The 17,327-nt window shown below is 31.9% G+C and overlaps 1 long non-coding RNA gene across 1 annotated transcript; it reads right to left on the reverse strand.

The window, feature by feature from the left end:
* Nucleotides 1–14,093: 14,093 nt before the first annotated feature.
* LOC119614757 lies at nt 14,094–15,502 on the reverse strand. The gene is made up of 2 exons (XR_005232362.1): nt 14,898–15,502; nt 14,094–14,742 (listed from the first exon to the last, which is right to left on the reverse strand). It is a non-coding gene; the product is annotated as an uncharacterized LOC119614757 (long non-coding RNA).
* Between the last annotated feature and the right edge of the window lie 1,825 nt (nt 15,503–17,327).

Consider the following 17,327-nt stretch of genomic DNA (forward strand, 5'->3'; position numbering starts at 1 on the left):
AAACATTTAAAATGATGTTTAAAGTTTTAAACTTCGTTTAAACTATAAAGGCTGGGATAAAATTTAAAATTTTTGGATAAATTCTTCCTTAAGAGGAAATAGTGTAGTCTATAGAATAGCTTAGGTCTAGTCTATAGAATAGCCTAAGGTTTAGTCTATAAGCTAGTCTAAAGTCTAATCTATAGTATAGTCTAGTGTATATTCTAGTTTATTGTCTGGTCTATAGTCTAGTCTATAGCCTAGTCTATAGTCTATTCTATAGTCTAGTCTATAGTCTTGTCTATAGTCTAGTCTATAGTCTAGTCTATAATCTAGTCTATAGTCTAGTCTATAGTCTAGTCTATAGTCTAGTCTATAGTCTGGTCTTTAGTCTAGTCTATAGTCTAGTCTATAGTATAGTCTATAGTCTAGTCTATAGTCAAGTCTATAGTCTAGTCTATAGTCTAGTCTATAGTCAAGTCTATAGTCAAGTCTATAGTGTAGTCTATAGTCTAGTCCATAGTCTAGACTATAGACTAGTCTATGGTCTAGTGTAGTCTAGTCTATAGTCTAGTCTACTATCAAATTAATAATCTAGTACATAGTCTATAGTTAATCTATAGTCTAGAGTATAGACTAGCCTATAGACTAAACTATAGACACTATAGTCCAGACTATAGTCAAGTCAATAGTATAGTTTATAGTCAAATCTATATATAGTCTACGGTGTAGTTTATGGTCTAGTCTAGCCTAGACTATCCTATAGTATAGCCTATAGACTAGCCTATAGTCTAGCCTATAGACTAGCCTATAGTCTAGCCTATAATCTAGTCTATAGTCTAATCAATAATCTAGTCTATAGTCTAGCCTATAGTCTATAGTCTAATCAATAATCTAGTCTATAGTTTAGTCTATAGTGTAGTCTAATTTATAGTCTAGTCTATAGTCTAGTTTATAATCTAGTCTATAGTCTAGCCTATACTCTATCATAATATAGTCTAGTCTATGGTCTAGTCTATAGTCTAGTCTTGTCTATATTCTAGTCTATTGTCTAGTCTATAGTCTAGGCTATAGTCTAGTCTAGAGTCTAGTCTATAGTCTAGTCTATAGTCTAGTCTATAGTCTAGTCTATAGTCTAGTCTATAGTCTAGTCTATAGTCTAGTCTATAGTCTAGTCTATAGTCTAGTCTATAGTCTAGTCTATAGTCTAGTCTATAGTCTAGTCTATAGTCTAGTCTATAGTCTAGTCTATAGTCTAGTCTATAGTCTAGTCTATAGTCTAGTCTATAGTCTAGTCTATAGTCTAGTCTATAGTCTAGTCTATAGTCTAGTCTATAGTCTAGTCTATAGTCTAGTCTATAGTCTAGTCTATAGTCTAGTCTATAGTCTAGTCTATAGTCTAGTCTATAGTCTAGTCTATAGTCTAGTATATAGTCTAGTCTATAGTCTAGTCTATAGTCTAGTCTATAGTCTAGTCTATATTCTAGTCTATAGTCGTCTATAGTCTAGTCTATAGTCTAGTCTATAGTCTAGTCTATAGTCTAGTCTATAGTCTAGTCTATAGTCTAGTCTATAGTCTAGTCTATAGTCTAGTCTATAGTCTAGTCTATAGTCTAGTCTATAGTCTAGTCTATAGTCTAGTCTATAGTCTAGTCTATAGTCTAGTCTATAGTCTAGTCTATAGTCTAGTCTATAGTCTAGTCTATAGTCTAGTCTATAGTCTAGTCTATAGTCTAGTCTATAGTCTAGTCTATAGTCTAGTCTATAGTCTAGTCTATAGTCTAGTCTATAGTCTAGTCTATAGTCTAGTCTATAGTCTAGTCTATAGTCTAGTCTATAGTCTAGTCTAGTCTAGTCTTAGTCTAGTCTATAGTCTAGTCTATAGTCTAGTCTATAGTCTAGTCTATAGTCTAGTCTATAGTCTAGTCTATAGTCTAGTCTATAGTCTAGTCTATAGTCTAGTCTATAGTCAGTCTATAGTCTATCTATAGTCTAGTCTATAGTCTAGTCTATAGTCTAGTCTATAGTCTAGTCTATAGTCTAGTCTATAGTCTAGTCTATCTAGTCTAGTGTCTATAGTCTAGTCTAGGTCTAGTCTATAGTCTAGTCTATGGTCTAGTCTATAGTCTAGTCTATAGTCTAGTATATCAGTCTAGTCAGTCTTTCTTTATATATAAATTTAAAGCTTTCAACAAATATCAAACCTCACATTACTTTACATATAATTCAGTTTTTTTTTCAAATTTTACCTTCAATCCAATATCAATCACGAAAATCTGCTTTTCAAATATTTCTTTTTTTTTTTAATTTACATACCTATAAAAAAAGAGTAAAAAATGGAATTAATTTTAAAATAAAATTCAAATCTATTTTACACAAAATACTTCACTTACAATCTATTTTTCTTCAAGCAGCCAAACATATTTTACTAAATTTATAAAAATGTACACAAAAAAAAAAACTTATCCCCTCGAAATGACTCAACAACTGCAGCTGATAGATGACAGTGCGCGCAAAACTATCTACCATCAAATGCAGAGAATCATATAATAAAAATTTGTTAAAACTATTTTATTGTTAAAATTTTATCATAGTTTTTTTCGCATTTAATTTGTATGGTTTTTTGTAATATTATTTATTTAAAGTTGTCGTTTGTACAACAACAAAAAAAAAAAAATGGAAATGCAAACGAGAACAATTGTACACAGAACAGGAAAATAGTATTTTGCATATGAAGGCAACAGTACTGCATTCGGTGAAATATACATGAATTGAAATGTAGAAAATTTAACAGAATCCTAGTTTACAAGGAATTTGGAATACACTATAGTCTAGTCCATATTATAGTCAATAGTCTAGTCTGCAGTCTAGTCTGTGGTCTAGACTGTGGTCTAGTCTATAGTCTAATTTATAATCTAGTCTGTAGTCTAGTCTGTAGTCTAGTCTATAGTTTAGTCTATAGTCTAGTCTATAGTCTAGTCTATAGTCTAGTCTATAGTCTATAGTTTAGTCTATAGTCTAGTCTATAGTTTAGTCTATAGTCTAGTCTATAGTCTAGTCTATAGTTTAGTCTATAGTCTAGTCTATAGTCTAGTCTATAGTCTAGTCTATAGTCTAGTCTATAGTCTAGTCTATAGTCTAGTCTATAGTCTAGTCTATAGTCTAGTCTATAGTCTAGTCTATAGTCTAGTCTATAGTCTAGGCTATAGTCTAGTCTATAGTCTAGTCTATAGTCTAGTCTATAGTCTAGTCTATAGTCTAATCTATAGTCTAGTCTATAGTCTAGTCTATAGTCTAGTCTATAGTCTAGTCTATAGTCTAGTCTATAGTCTAGTCTATAGTCTAGTCTATAGTCTAGTCTATAGTCTAGTCTATAGTCTAGTCTATAGTCTAGTCTATAGTCTAGTCTATAGTCTAGTCTATAGTCTAGTCTATAGTCTAGTCTATGGTCTAGTCTATAGTCTAGTCTATAGTCTAGTCTATAGTCTAGTCTATAGTCTAGTCTATAGTCTAGTCTATAGTCTATAGTCTATTATAGTCTAGTCTATAGTCTAGTCTGTAGTCTAGTCTATAGTCTAGTCTATAGTCTAGTTTATAGTCTAGTCTATAGTCTAGTCTATAGTCTAGTCTATAGTCTAGTCTATAGTCTAGTCTATAGTCTAGTCTATAGTCTAGTCTATAGTCTAGTCTATAGTCTAGTCTATAGTCTAGTCTACTAGTCTAGTCTATAGTCTAGTCTATAGTCTAGTCTGTAGTCTAGTCTAGTCTATAGTCTAGGTCTAAGTCCAGTCTATAGTCTAGTCTATAGTCTAGTCTATAGTCTAGTCTATAGTCTAGTCTATAGTCTAGTTCTATAATCTAGTCTATAGTCTAGTTTATAGTCTAGTCTATAATCTAGTCTATAGTTTAGTCTATAGTCTAGTCTACAGTCTAGTCTATAGTCTAGCCTATAGTCTAGTCTAAAATCTAGTCTATAGTCTAGATTCTAGTCTAGAGTCCATTCTGTAGTTTTGTCTAATATAACCCGTTACAAAAGCTGTAGCTCTCTTTAATTATAACTTCTCTCCCATTACTTGGTTCTACAGAAACGTTCCTACTAAAACTAACAATGATGCTGTCATTGTTGTTGTAGTTTTTCTGCGCTGTTCTGCTGTTGTTGACTTTTATAGTTACATGATGATGTTAATGTGTAATGTTTATTTAGCGTTTTTTTTTTGCGTGTGTTCATTTGTAAGCATTAAGCGGTCGTGTATAATTTACGAATTGACACTACACTCCCAGTTTTAAGGCTCACATTTGTGTTTCTTTATTGTTGTTGCAATTGCATTTTATCTCAATTTTGTAGCATGTTAAGCAATTATAAAATTTATGCACTTATAATGTGCCACATTCATACATATTTCATTTTTTTTTTTACACAAAATGCATTTTGAGCTCAACAAAGTGCAGCTTGACTCACCCACCCTCACACACACAGACACAAATAGTAAAACCTAGAAAATCTACAGTAAATGTAGTTTACATTCCCTTCTATGGTTTTAAATAAAACACAAGGAGGTACTTGAAAATGCCACCTAATAGTGTTAGAATTTAACGATACTGTATACGCATATACATGGCAACATACATGGTGCAGAGACACACATTTGTTTTACTTGGAAAGCTTGTTTAGTTGGTGTGAAAAGAAACTGTGTGTAATATTTACGGTCATTAAATAACATGTACAATATATAGAAAGAAAACCAAATGATGGCGTTGAGGGTAAAATGGTTTAAAAAATGTAATCTAAAACCCTCTTTAATGGATAACAACAATTTATACCTTTTAAAGATTAAAAGAAAAAAAATGCAGGAAGAAAACGCTAATAGATTTAAAAATGTTGTCAATAGTGTTATAGCAAATAATTGGCAATATTGTGGCAAGAGTGGGCTATAGTTGGCAACTACTTAAAGATGACTTTAAGCGTCAAGAAAATCTTGATTAATAGTTAACTAATTTTAAAATTTATTAAGAATTATAGAAAATATGTTTTGTTAAGATCAAATAGAATGGTTATCAAGTAACTTAAATTCTATAAACTTAATTTCTTTCCAATTATCTTAAACTTTAAAACAACTTTTAAGTCAAACGCTAAAGTGTTTAAATATTGTTGCAGCATCATTTTTTACAGCAGTTGCCAACTGAATGAAAGTAATAATATTGTTCAATGACTCACTCTATACATTCCAAATAATTTCACCAGAACTCATATTAAATTTCAATTAAGTGGGTGTTTTTTTCCAGGAAAATTATTAAACAAATATTTTACTTTTCATTAATTGCCGCACGGGAACAAAATTTTAAATAAATTTATAAATTTTAAATAATAATATAAAATAATCAAATCAACTTGATGTTGATGACCTGATAAAGCTTTCAAAGATCGCCAGATGATCGTATAAAATATGGATGAAAACTTGTTGATCAAGGTTCTAAAACATTTACCAAAAGATCGGCACAACTGCTTAATCGTAATGAAAATTATTGAGTAGTTTTTCTTAACAAATATTCAGGTTTTGAGCGAGGAGAGTAGCTCTGACCCTATAGTCAGGACTATAGACTACTTTTTAGTCGAGACTATAGTATTCTCTATAGTCTATATAATAGTTTACTATAAAGTCGAAAACTTCAATCTTCGATCCGATGCTTTACTCTACACTCAAGGGTGTAGTCTACACTACAGTCAAGGCTTTGTTGACTAGACTTTGGACTACTCTGTAGTCAAGAATATAGTCAACTCATAGCCGAGACTATATATTCGAGACCATAGGCTTCTCTATGCAATAGATTATAGGCTACTCCATAGTCGAGACTCTAGGCTGCTCCGATTCGAGACCATAGTCTATTCTCTAATCGAGACAGTAGTCTACTCTATAGTCGAGACTATATTCTAAACTAAAGTAGTGACTATAGTCTACACTATAGTCACTACTACACTACTATAGAATATAGTATATTCTATAGACGAGACTATAGTCTACTCTACAAAGAAGACTATTATAGTCTACGCCATATTCGAGACTCTAGGCTGATCCGATTCGTGACTACAGTCCATTCTATAGTCAACACTTAGTATGTTCTATAGTCGGGAAAATAGTCTATTCTATAGTCGACAAATAGTCTGTTCTATAGTAGGGAAAATAGTATATTCTATAGCCTATTTTATAGTCGACACTATAGTCTGTTCTATAGTCGTGTATATAGTCTATTCTATAGACGAGACTATAGTCTATTCTACAGTCGAGACTATAGTCCACTCTATAGAAGAGATAGTATTCTACTCTATATGCTAGAATATAGTCTACTTAATAGTCGAGACTATATAGTCTACTTAATATTCGAGACTATAGTCTTCTGTATGGTCGAGGCTATAGTATTTAGACAATTCAAGATTCGAAAATATAGTCTTCTATATAATCGAAACTATAGTCTATACCATTAGCTCATACTCAAACGAATTTACACGAAAAATTCGGAATAAATGGAGTCACTTATCAAATACAGCTGAGTTGATAATCGGTGGGTGTGTCATAATCGAGTTATTATGAATATTGCCAAATCTCCTTGACTCCTTTATAGGAAAATATGTACTGCAATATTTACATCATAAACTCTTTTGTATAATAATGTAATAATCTCTTTATTCAAATTACCCACTTAAAAACTAATGATTATTATTTCATTATTTTCTAATAATAACGACAAACCTTTTAAAACAAATTTTAGTTTTACAAACAAATTACCATAAACTTCTAAACATTAGAGTAATTTTTACCTTTAAAGTCCATTAAAAAAACATGACTATTTCTACTCAAAAACTCTTTTACACAACAGTTGCCAAATAGGGATAAAAGTAATAAAAATAAATAAAATAAACTATTTTTCCCAATTATATAGTTGGTCATATTAGGCTAAGTGTTTTGTCGTCCATTTGCAGCTAGTGGCGTCGTAGAGAGTTAAGATTCTTTTAGTTGTGTGAACACTTTAAAAAGAATCGTATGAATCAATTTGAACAAAAAGCCTTTATTTAAATTTTCTTGGCTTCTGTTTGGCAAAGAATTTAACAAAAGTAAACTAAAAAGAAACATAGAAATTAAGGCAATTTTTTATTTTATTTTGTCTATTGTTTGTGCCGCAACACACCACTACAACATACTCTTACTTAAACATTTCTATGGAAAACTTTGCGACCAATTTGCAAATGCAACAATGTTAGAAATGTGTTTTTTTGTGTGCAGCTTTGGCACTGGTACCATAGAATCAAACGAACAAACAAAAATAAAATTGCAAAAAATTTGTGGCATACATGGTTTAAATTTGCAACAATAAGAGTGAATATTAGGGAGGTGCAAATGTATCGAGACTATAGTCTACTCGATAGTTGAGATTATAGTCTACTCTATAGGCGAGACTATAGCCTACTCTATAGGCGAGACTATAGTCATCTCTATAATCGAGACTATAGTCTACTCTATAGTCGAGACTACTAGTCTACTAGTCTACTCTATAGTCGAGGCTATAGTCTACTCTATAGTCGAGACTATAGTCTACTCTATAGTCGAGACTATAGTCTACTCTATAGTCGAGACTATAGTCTACTCTATAGTCGAGACTATAGTCTTCTCTATAGTCGAGACTATATTGTTTTCTATAGTGGAGACTATGTTCTGTAGTACATTTTATAGTCGAGACCATAGTCTAATCTATAGTCGAGGCTATAGTATACTCTATAGTCGAGACTATAGTCTAATCTATAGTCGAGATTATAGTCTAATCTACTTTATAGGCGAGACTATAGTCATCTCTTTAGTCGAGACTATAGTCCTACTCTATAGACGAGACTACAGTCCACTCTATAGTCGAGACTATATTGTTTTCTATAGTGGAGACTATAGTCTACTCTATAGTGTAGACATAGTCTACTCTAAAGTCGAGACTATATTCTTTTCTATAGTGGAGACTATAGTCTATTCATATAGTCCTAGACTATAGTCGAATCTATAGTCGAATCTATAGTCGAGGCTATAGTCTACTCTATAGTCGAGATTATAGTCTAATCTACTTTATAAGCGAGACTATATTCTACTCTATAGCCGAGACTATAATCTACTCTATAGTTGAGACTATAGTCTAATCTATAGTCGAGACTATAGTCTACTCTATAGTCTAGACTATAACCTAATCTATAGTTGAGACAATAGTTTAATCTACAGTCAAGATTATAGTCTAAGCTATAGTCGAGGCTATAATCTAATCTATGGTCGAGACTATAGTCTACTCTATAGTGTAGACCATAGCCTACTCTATAGTCGAGACTATAGTCTACTCTATAGTGTAGACCATAGCCTACTCTATAGTCGAGACTATAGTCTACTCTATAGTCGAGACTATAGTCTACTTATAGTCTACTCTATAGTCTAGACTCTAGACTATAGTCTAGACTATAATCTAATCGATACACGAGACTATAGTCGAATCTATAGTCGAGGCTATAGTCTACTCTATAGTCGAGACTATAGTCTTATCTATTGTCGAGATTATAGTCTACTCTATAGTGTAGACCATAGCCTACTCTATAGTCGAGACTATAGTCTACTCTATAGTCGAGACTATAGTCTACTCTATAGTCGAGACTATAGTCTACTCTATAGTCGAGACTATAGTCTACTCTATAGTCTAGACTCTAGACTATAGTCTAGACTATAATCTAATCGATACACGAGACTATAGTCGAATCTATAGTCGAGGCTATAGTTTACTCTATAGTCGAGACTATAGTCTTATCTATTGTCGAGATTATAGTCTAATCCACTTTATAGGCGAGACTATAGAGTAGACTATAGTCGAGACTATAGTCTACTCTATAGTCGAGACTATATTGTTTTCTATAGTGGAGACTATAGTCTATTCGGTAGTACATTTTATAGTCGAGACTATAGTCTAATCTATAGTCGAGGCTATAGTATACTCTATAGTCGAAACTATAGTCTAATCTATAGTCGAGATTATAGTCTAAACTACTTTATAGGCGAGACTATAGTCTATTCTATAGGCGAGACTATAGTCGACTCTATAGTCGAGACTATATTGTTTTCTGTAGTGGAGACTATAGTATACTCTATAGTGTAGACATAGTCTACTCTACAGTCGAGACTATATTCTTTTCTATAGTGGAGACTATAGTCTATTCAGTAGTACAATCTATAGTCTATTCTGTAGTTAATCCTAAAGTTTATTCTTTAACCGAGGCTATAGTCTACTAAATAGTCGAGACTATTGTCTACTCTATAGTCGATACTATAGTCTACTCTATAGTCAAGATTACCATCTAGAGATTATCATCTAAGAGACTATTAGCTACTCTTAAATCCACTCCATAGTCGAGGACTATATGTTGTTCTACATTTGAGACTGAAATTTATCTATTGACGTGGAGATTGATCCATAAATGCGACTACTTTGAATACCCCTACTATTTTCGTTATTTATTTGTAAATTTGTACCAGGTTTGCCGTCATTTGAGGTTTTGTGTTGCTTTTTTTTGTCGCATTTTCTTTCTAATTTATGCTAACTTTTTCTATATGTAGTTTGTACAACTAAATACATTAGAATTTTTTTTTTTTTGGAGGAGTGGTGTTGGCACTACTCTACTCCACTATACTACATACTTGTACATTCAACACTATTGTTACAATTTGAATTTAAAATTTAGAATATATTGCAAAGTGTAATTGTCACAAGATTTGTGTGATTTTTATGCAAAAACAAGAAAATGAAACTAAACTAAAATAGTCAAATACATTGGGACTAAAAAAAAAAAAAAAAAAAAATTGCTGCATAAAAATTGTGTGATGTAGACAATAAATTGTGTAGTAAATACAACGTGCAATCAATTCATGTGTAAAGTTACTTAAATAATGTATAATGTGTATTATATTTATAGACGTTTGATCGGTTGGTCGGTCGTTCGGTTCGAGCTTGTTCTTTGTTTGTGTAATTTTTAATTTAAATTTTATGTGTATTTATTACAAATTGTTGTAATTGAAGATGATATGGAGGTTGTTAAATGATAGGAAGGAACCAATGATTGATAGGAAGGAACCAATGATTGTAATGAAAACATTATCAAAGTGCCGCTGTTTTGTTGAGAAGATTAGAGACAAAACATCTGGCAAGCGGGATTATATGAAATTCCCTATAAGTCGGGGAAAATACAATCTTGTTAATACTAGTGTTAAACCATGATTCATCTTTCAAACTATTTCTCTGATTTACAGACTTTTTAACCAGTTAGTGGCAATAAGTTCTGTCAAAAGCTTTCTTGCTCTTTTGCTTTCACGCGCGTGTAAGCTTTTATAAGTATAGGGAGCTCATTTATCCATCTCTGGCGTTATCTGCTCTAATCAAACTATCGCTCCTATAGAGACTTCGATTCTCTTAAAACTTTTGTTTAAATATTTCAAATATTATTTTAATATTTTTTACATAAACACAGGTTTTGTTTAAAAAAACTTCATATCAATTACCAAAAGCCACAGGTTATAAATAATTTCTCAACAACTACCAAAGTAATACTATCTGATAAACAAAAGTTTGAGGTTAAAACATAACACCAGTATTTCTTAAATAAAAACCACATGATTAATATTAAAAAGAATGTTAAAATTATTTATAAATCAAGCAAATAAGTTAAATAACTTGAAAAATATCAAAAGATTTAGCAAAACAATCTCCGGCTAGACTAAAAAACAATAACAAAAACACTAACTAGTTGCTGGGCAAAAAAAAAAAAAAAATCTGCAAGAGGACTTGCAATAACAACAATAAATAAATATTGTCTAGGTATATATGACTGTCAATTGTTTTTACGTCTTTGTCTTGTCTAGTATAAAAGAAAACAAATTGAAAAATATTACAATCATTCTTATGCACTGAGAGAAAAACTTATTTATAATAAAATCATTTAAAAATTAAAAAAAAAAAATATCGTCTTATAATAATATTGTTTGTTTGTGTTTCATTAAAAATTTTCTGTATTATAATAAAAAATTTAAAAAAAAAAATCTTGTTTTGTGCAAAATGTAAATTTATATTACAATACAAACAACAACAATAAAAACAAACAACAACAGCGCATAAAAAAACTCTGAGAAGAACTTGTCCACAAAGAAATATTTGTTTGTATTTAAAAGAAAGGAGAGAGAGAGAAAGGCAAAAAGAGCAATGCACTTGTTGTTGTTATAACAACTTAATAATTAATTTGTGTTGTTTCTTTCTTCATAATAAAGTTGCCGTTGTTCTTGTTGTGTTTGTTGTTGTTATTTGGTTTGCTATTCATAATAAAGATTTTGCACAAAACACTGATGAAAAAAAAAAAATATTCTTACGAGGCTGGTGCATTAAGTGGTGTGAGATGAAAGGGTGAGAGAGTGGAATGTTAATGATCGTAGTAACAACATCTCTATCAGTTGTTGAAACTGAATATTCCACAAAATAAAACTGGAGCAGAAGTATTGGGATAAGAATGTAAAATCTCGCGCCAAGCATAGATCATCAAAGAGAAAGATCGTGAGCACAATGTTCCAATTTGAATCCAACATTCGTAAACCGAACTTCATTCATCATAGACCTTTTATGCTCAAATGACCGACAAAGGAGTATTGGTTTTAGATGAATTTTAAACTTATTTAAACAATAACAGTAAACAATCAAGGATAAGGATTATATGGTTCTGTCTGAACCTAAACAATGCTCGAATTAAATGAAACAATAACATGTTGTTGGAAGATTTAAGTTCCAACTCTGCCGAGGTATTGGTCTTAAGGGAAGAAAGATATGCGTTACTGGATTCTACGGCAAACTCGCAAGGCTCTACAGTCTTAAGTTCAGATGTCAAAGATCAGAAGGTACCAACATCAAACATAAATGTTTAAACACTACATCGATCAAGACATTAACGTCGAGAAGACATAGAAATTATGCCAATAGCTGCCTGAATTTAAAATCCCGAGTAGGCATATCAGATGGATCGACAGCTAAAAAGGCTTACCTTCAAAAGAAGATGCATGGTCACAAATGAAGTTAAAAAAGATGAGCAGCACTACTACCCAAAGCTACACCTCTAATATTTCCACTAGAACATTACGGAAGTCATTCGGCTTCATGTCATTTCCCTTAGTTTCTTATGCAAATGTGGTCTGACGATAGGCTAAAAATTATTCCAGTTCTAGACAAAATTGTGATACTTAAAAAGTGATCGATAAAGCTCCAACTTGTGGGCTGCTCATTCCAAGCCGGTTAGATGATATTCAAGTTACGGAAACGGCTAAGCGAAACAGGGACTGAACTAAAAGTTCTTTTTCGATGAAGATGATCGAGTTTAAAAAGTACCTAAAAGTCAAATTGCCGAAGTTTTCATTTGATATAAAGAATTTCACAAAACTGATCAGTGGAGTTCTTGAAATGATCATCGATTTGAATGATATCCTGTCTGCACCCCTCGATCCAATCCAATTACAATTTCTACCCCATAGGCTAATTAGTAGAGTAGTTTATTTGTGTGGAGTTTGCGGGATTAATTCGGGTGAAAGACTCTACTATGTTCCACTACAATGGATGCGTCCATTGATATAGAGTGAGAAAATAATTTAAACTTAGTTAAGGAAAATTTGATCTCGTTTCACGGTGAATTTCATTAGAGATTAAAGAAAGTTCTATGCAAAAATATAGCATTGAAAATAGTTTAATTCGTGGTTTTAAAGTCTGGATATTTAAAGGAGTTGTATATACCGATTGAAAAGAACACTGATCAGAATACTATCAGACTTTTTTCTTTATTTCGTTATCTCGTCAATCTTTAACCAAGAAGATCAGAGCGATCGGTTGATTCTCTTCATAACATGTAAAACTTTGACTTCATTTCACAGTTAATTTCTTAAGAGATTTAAAGAAAGTCCCAAGAAGAATATAATTGGAAATAGTTGTTTCATCGTTCTGAACACTTCTCTTCTAGTTCGAAATATAGCAATTGAAAAGATTCGTGAGCGGAATATAATCATGTTGATCCTCTTTATAACATGAACATCTGATTAATTTATGGGACTGGAGATCACTTTCAATTACCATAGTTAGAACTTGTACATAACGATTGAAAAGAATACCGCTCAGAATAGATCAGACTTTTTCTTTATAGGAGAGGATGACCTCGTTTAACGCTTAATTTCATTAAAGGTTTAAAGAAAGTTCCAAGCAAGACTGGGGGGCCTACTAAAACTTTCTTGGAGATTTAAGGAAGTTTTCAAAGCAAAATATAATTGGAAGATCTACCCAATAACCTTATTGGGTATTATTAGCATATAGTTAGAAATTGTATATAAGGAGTGAAAAGAACACTGATCAGATCAGATCAGATCGATCGTTTGATCCTCTTAATAACATTTGGAACTTAAATGTTGAAGAATTCGAATTATCCAGATCAAGTCACTTTAGATACATTAAACAGGCAAACTTCTTGAACTGAATATCACTTTAGAAAGGTTTCTTGAACTGAACATCACTTAAGGAAGGTTTTCAAATCTATCAGTCTAAAGACTAGAGGTTTTCTAAATCTTCATTAGAGATTTAAGTGAGTTCCGAAGCAAAATGTAATCGAAAGAGCTTGCCTAATAGGCCGCTGGGTTAGAAATTGTATATGTATAAGGAATGATCAAATCATATCGATCGTTTGATCCTCTTTATAAAAGAACTTAAATTTTGAGGAATTTAAATTGTCCAGATCAAGTCGCTTTAGATACAATCTGATCAAATCATATCGATCGTTTGATCCTCTATATAAAAGTACTTAAATTATGAAGAATTCGAATTTTCCAGTTCAAGTCACTTTAGAAACATTAAACACGTTGAATTTCTTAATTTTTGGTATTGAATATCACTTTTAGTTAAAATTTTTCAAGATTTCACAGCAAACTTAAGCACCAGACCCTCGTAAAAAACATTTAATATAAAACTTAAACTTAAAACTAAACAATTCATAGTCCATTTCACTACAAATTTTATTGTAGATTTTATTTTATAATTTGTTGTATTTACGTCAGAGTTGAAATGCACAACGTGCAAGGACTTGTTTTTTTCTCTTTGTGTCTTGATTTATTCTTTTTTTTAGTTTGTTATATCCTTGTTAAGAGTTGGTCGGTTGGTTGCTGGATTTTTTTAGTTGGTTGATGTTGTTTGTGGTAGTTGTTGGTTGGTTAAATGAAGTGATTTGTTTGCAAATCCTGGTAAATTAACAATGCTGAAGATAAGTAGTAGAGAGAAGAAGTCTTGTTGAAAGAACTAAAGACTTGTAGCCGAAGAGTTATATAATATAGATTGCTCCTTGTTTTGTAGTTTTTGTTGGTTTATATTATGACTAGACCAGCTAGTTGGGTTTAAATATTAATATTCGACAATATTTTTTGCACTTGATTATGTTGAAATATGGGTTTTAATTTTGAATATTTTTTTCTTTATAAGGAATTATATATGTATATGATTTTTAAAATTTTGATTTTATTTTAAAAGAATTCACTTTATTTTTGTATTATTATGGCGGTAACCAGCCGCTTAAGATTTTTTTTAAATTTTTTACAAAATTTTTCTTGCACTCTTTAACGAACGATCAACCGTTTAAGTGTTAAAACAGCAAAAGTACCGTTATTTCTTAAGTAAAAGCAACTTAAAATTGCACTATTGAAAAGTTTTAATATTTTTTTTTAGTTAAATGTAAAAAAATTAATCATTAACGAAGTAATTTAAAGAAATTCTCAGACTATTTACTGATAACACTCTACATTTAAATCGTTAATGTTGTATGAACTTTATCAAATTGAAAAAATAAATACAAAATTTATGCAAAATCAGCCAAAGAACACATCGAACACTTGCTAAATTTTTGTTTAATTTATGAACTTTGATTATTTCTTTTTTTTATTTATTTCATATATTTAACCATATCATTTGGTATTTTGTTATTTTTTTTCTTTTGTTTTGCTATTTTTTTTTTATAATATTTTTATTTTGCACTAAAAGCGACCACGATTTTATACAAATCACTTTTGATTTTTTAATTTTTTAATTATTCTTTATTTAGAAAAAATCAAACAGCGACCGTCCGTTACGTCGTCATATTGTTAAGATTCACGAACTCAAACTAAACAGCAGGCATAATAAAACCATACGATATTTGTGGGTTTTTACGTTATAACACTAAAATCCCGTAAAAACATACTCTTACTCTCTTAGTAATAAAATTTGCTCTCTTAAATTTTCACTCTTAATAACGGTTTGTTTGTAACCACCACCTTTGACAAGAACAACTAGTCAATTGAATGAAAAACACGTGTATGTTGTTGCCATTTTTAGTGTTGAATGTGTATTTTTGTTGTATTCTTCGTCTAGCCGTAGTTTTTTTCGCCAACAACAACAAGAACAACCAGCTAAAACAAAACGGAAAAACATTTTCTTTTCAAACATTTATAAAACGGTATTTTCCTTAATGTTTTTCTCTGCTCTCATTCTCTTACAACTACCTAAAATACATTATTGCACTATGGGGTTTTTCAATGAAAATAAATGTCTTATTGGAAAGTCCACTTTACATTTTAAATCCAAAGTTTTGCACTATATTCCTTGCTAAAATTTACGCCCTCATAAAGTCCCGGAGAAGCATCCGAATATCAATCAGTACCTCGACCATTGATATCTACGTCTGCAGTTTTGCAGACATCGTTCTGATCCCGAGAAGCATCCGAGTATCTACCAGTATATCGACCATTGATATCTTCGTCTGCAGTTATGCATCTATCAAAGCTCTTCTCAATAACAATCATTCTCTGTCCCATCTTTATATGGTTTTCAGCAAATGAGAGTATTCGGGTATTTGAAACTGCCAATGTATCGCCCTCAGATGAAACTCTTTGGCTCCGTTTTCCAGGAGAAGTAAAATGCAAACGGACAGTCCTTAGACGCAACTGTTACGCCAAAGAAACTGCATATTCCTTTGGCTGCCGTTTCGCTTCTGCGGTTTCTCAATTGCATTTCATCCCTGCCACAATTTAGACGACTTGTTATGGGTTGCGATTTCCTATGGGTTCTAGGAAATGAGAATATTCGCGAAAATCAAACTGTACAAACGCATCTTCGAGATACTCTCGAATATTCGCCAATGAATATTCTCTTGGATGCTGTTTCGCTTCTGCGGTTCTCAAATACATTCCATCCCTGTCATTACTTAGACGACTTACTATGGGTTTAGATTTCTTATGGGTTCTCTGAAATGAGAATATTCGCGAAAATCAAACTTTGCAAACGCATCGTTGAGAAACTCTTTTGGCTAATGTTTCGCTTCTGATGTTTCTCAATTGCATTGCATCCCTGCGATAACTTAGACGACTTGTTATGTGTTGCGTTTTCTTATGGGTTCTCGAAATGAGAATATTCGCGAAAATCAAACTGCAAACGCATCGTCGAGAAACTCTCGAATATTCGCCAATGAATATTCTCTTGGCTGCTGTTTCGCTTCTGCGGTTTCTCAAATACATTCCATTCCTGTCATTACTTAGACGACTTATTATGGGTTTAGATATCTTATGGGTTCTCTAAAATGAGAATATTCGCGAAAATCAAACTTTGCAAACGCATCGTTGAGAAACTCTTTCGGCTAATGTTTCGCTTCTGATGTTTCTCAATTGCATTGCATCCCTGCCATAACTTAGACGACTTGTTATGGGTTGCGTTTTCTAATGGGTTCTCGCGAAAATCAATCGTCGAGAAACTCTTTCGGCAAAGGATACTCATGTTCACTTGGCTATAGTATCGAACATAATCGACAAATAGGCGACAGGTGAAATGAAAACTCAAGATATGGAATTCTGGGACCAGCCCCATTTTGACGATCTTCGGGAAAATTAAACTGCAAACGGATAGTCCTTATACAAAGCTATTTCGCAAAAGAATATTCACTTTTACGCGGCTGCAGTATCGAACATAATAGACAAATGAGTGACAGATTAAATGGAACTCAGAACAAATAAAATTATCTGGTCTTGACCAATCTTTTACATAGAATCCAACAAATATCTTATAATCACCAACTTTGTACGTTCGAAATTTCTTCTCAGTTATAATCACTCTTTGTGGCGACGCTGGCTACAGTTTCCAGAGTTTATATGGGTTCCAGGAAATGAGTACATTTGGGGAAATAAAACTGCAAATGAATCGTCTCTGTACGAATAGCAGGTCTCTGCACGAATATCAGGGTCGAGCATAATCAA

This window comes from Lucilia sericata, unplaced genomic scaffold, assembly GCF_015586225.1.
Source record: "Lucilia sericata isolate MDLA Ls3-8-SP2 unplaced genomic scaffold, ASM1558622v1 Contig003346F_arrow, whole genome shotgun sequence".
Taxonomy (NCBI): Eukaryota; Metazoa; Arthropoda; class Insecta; order Diptera; family Calliphoridae; genus Lucilia; species Lucilia sericata.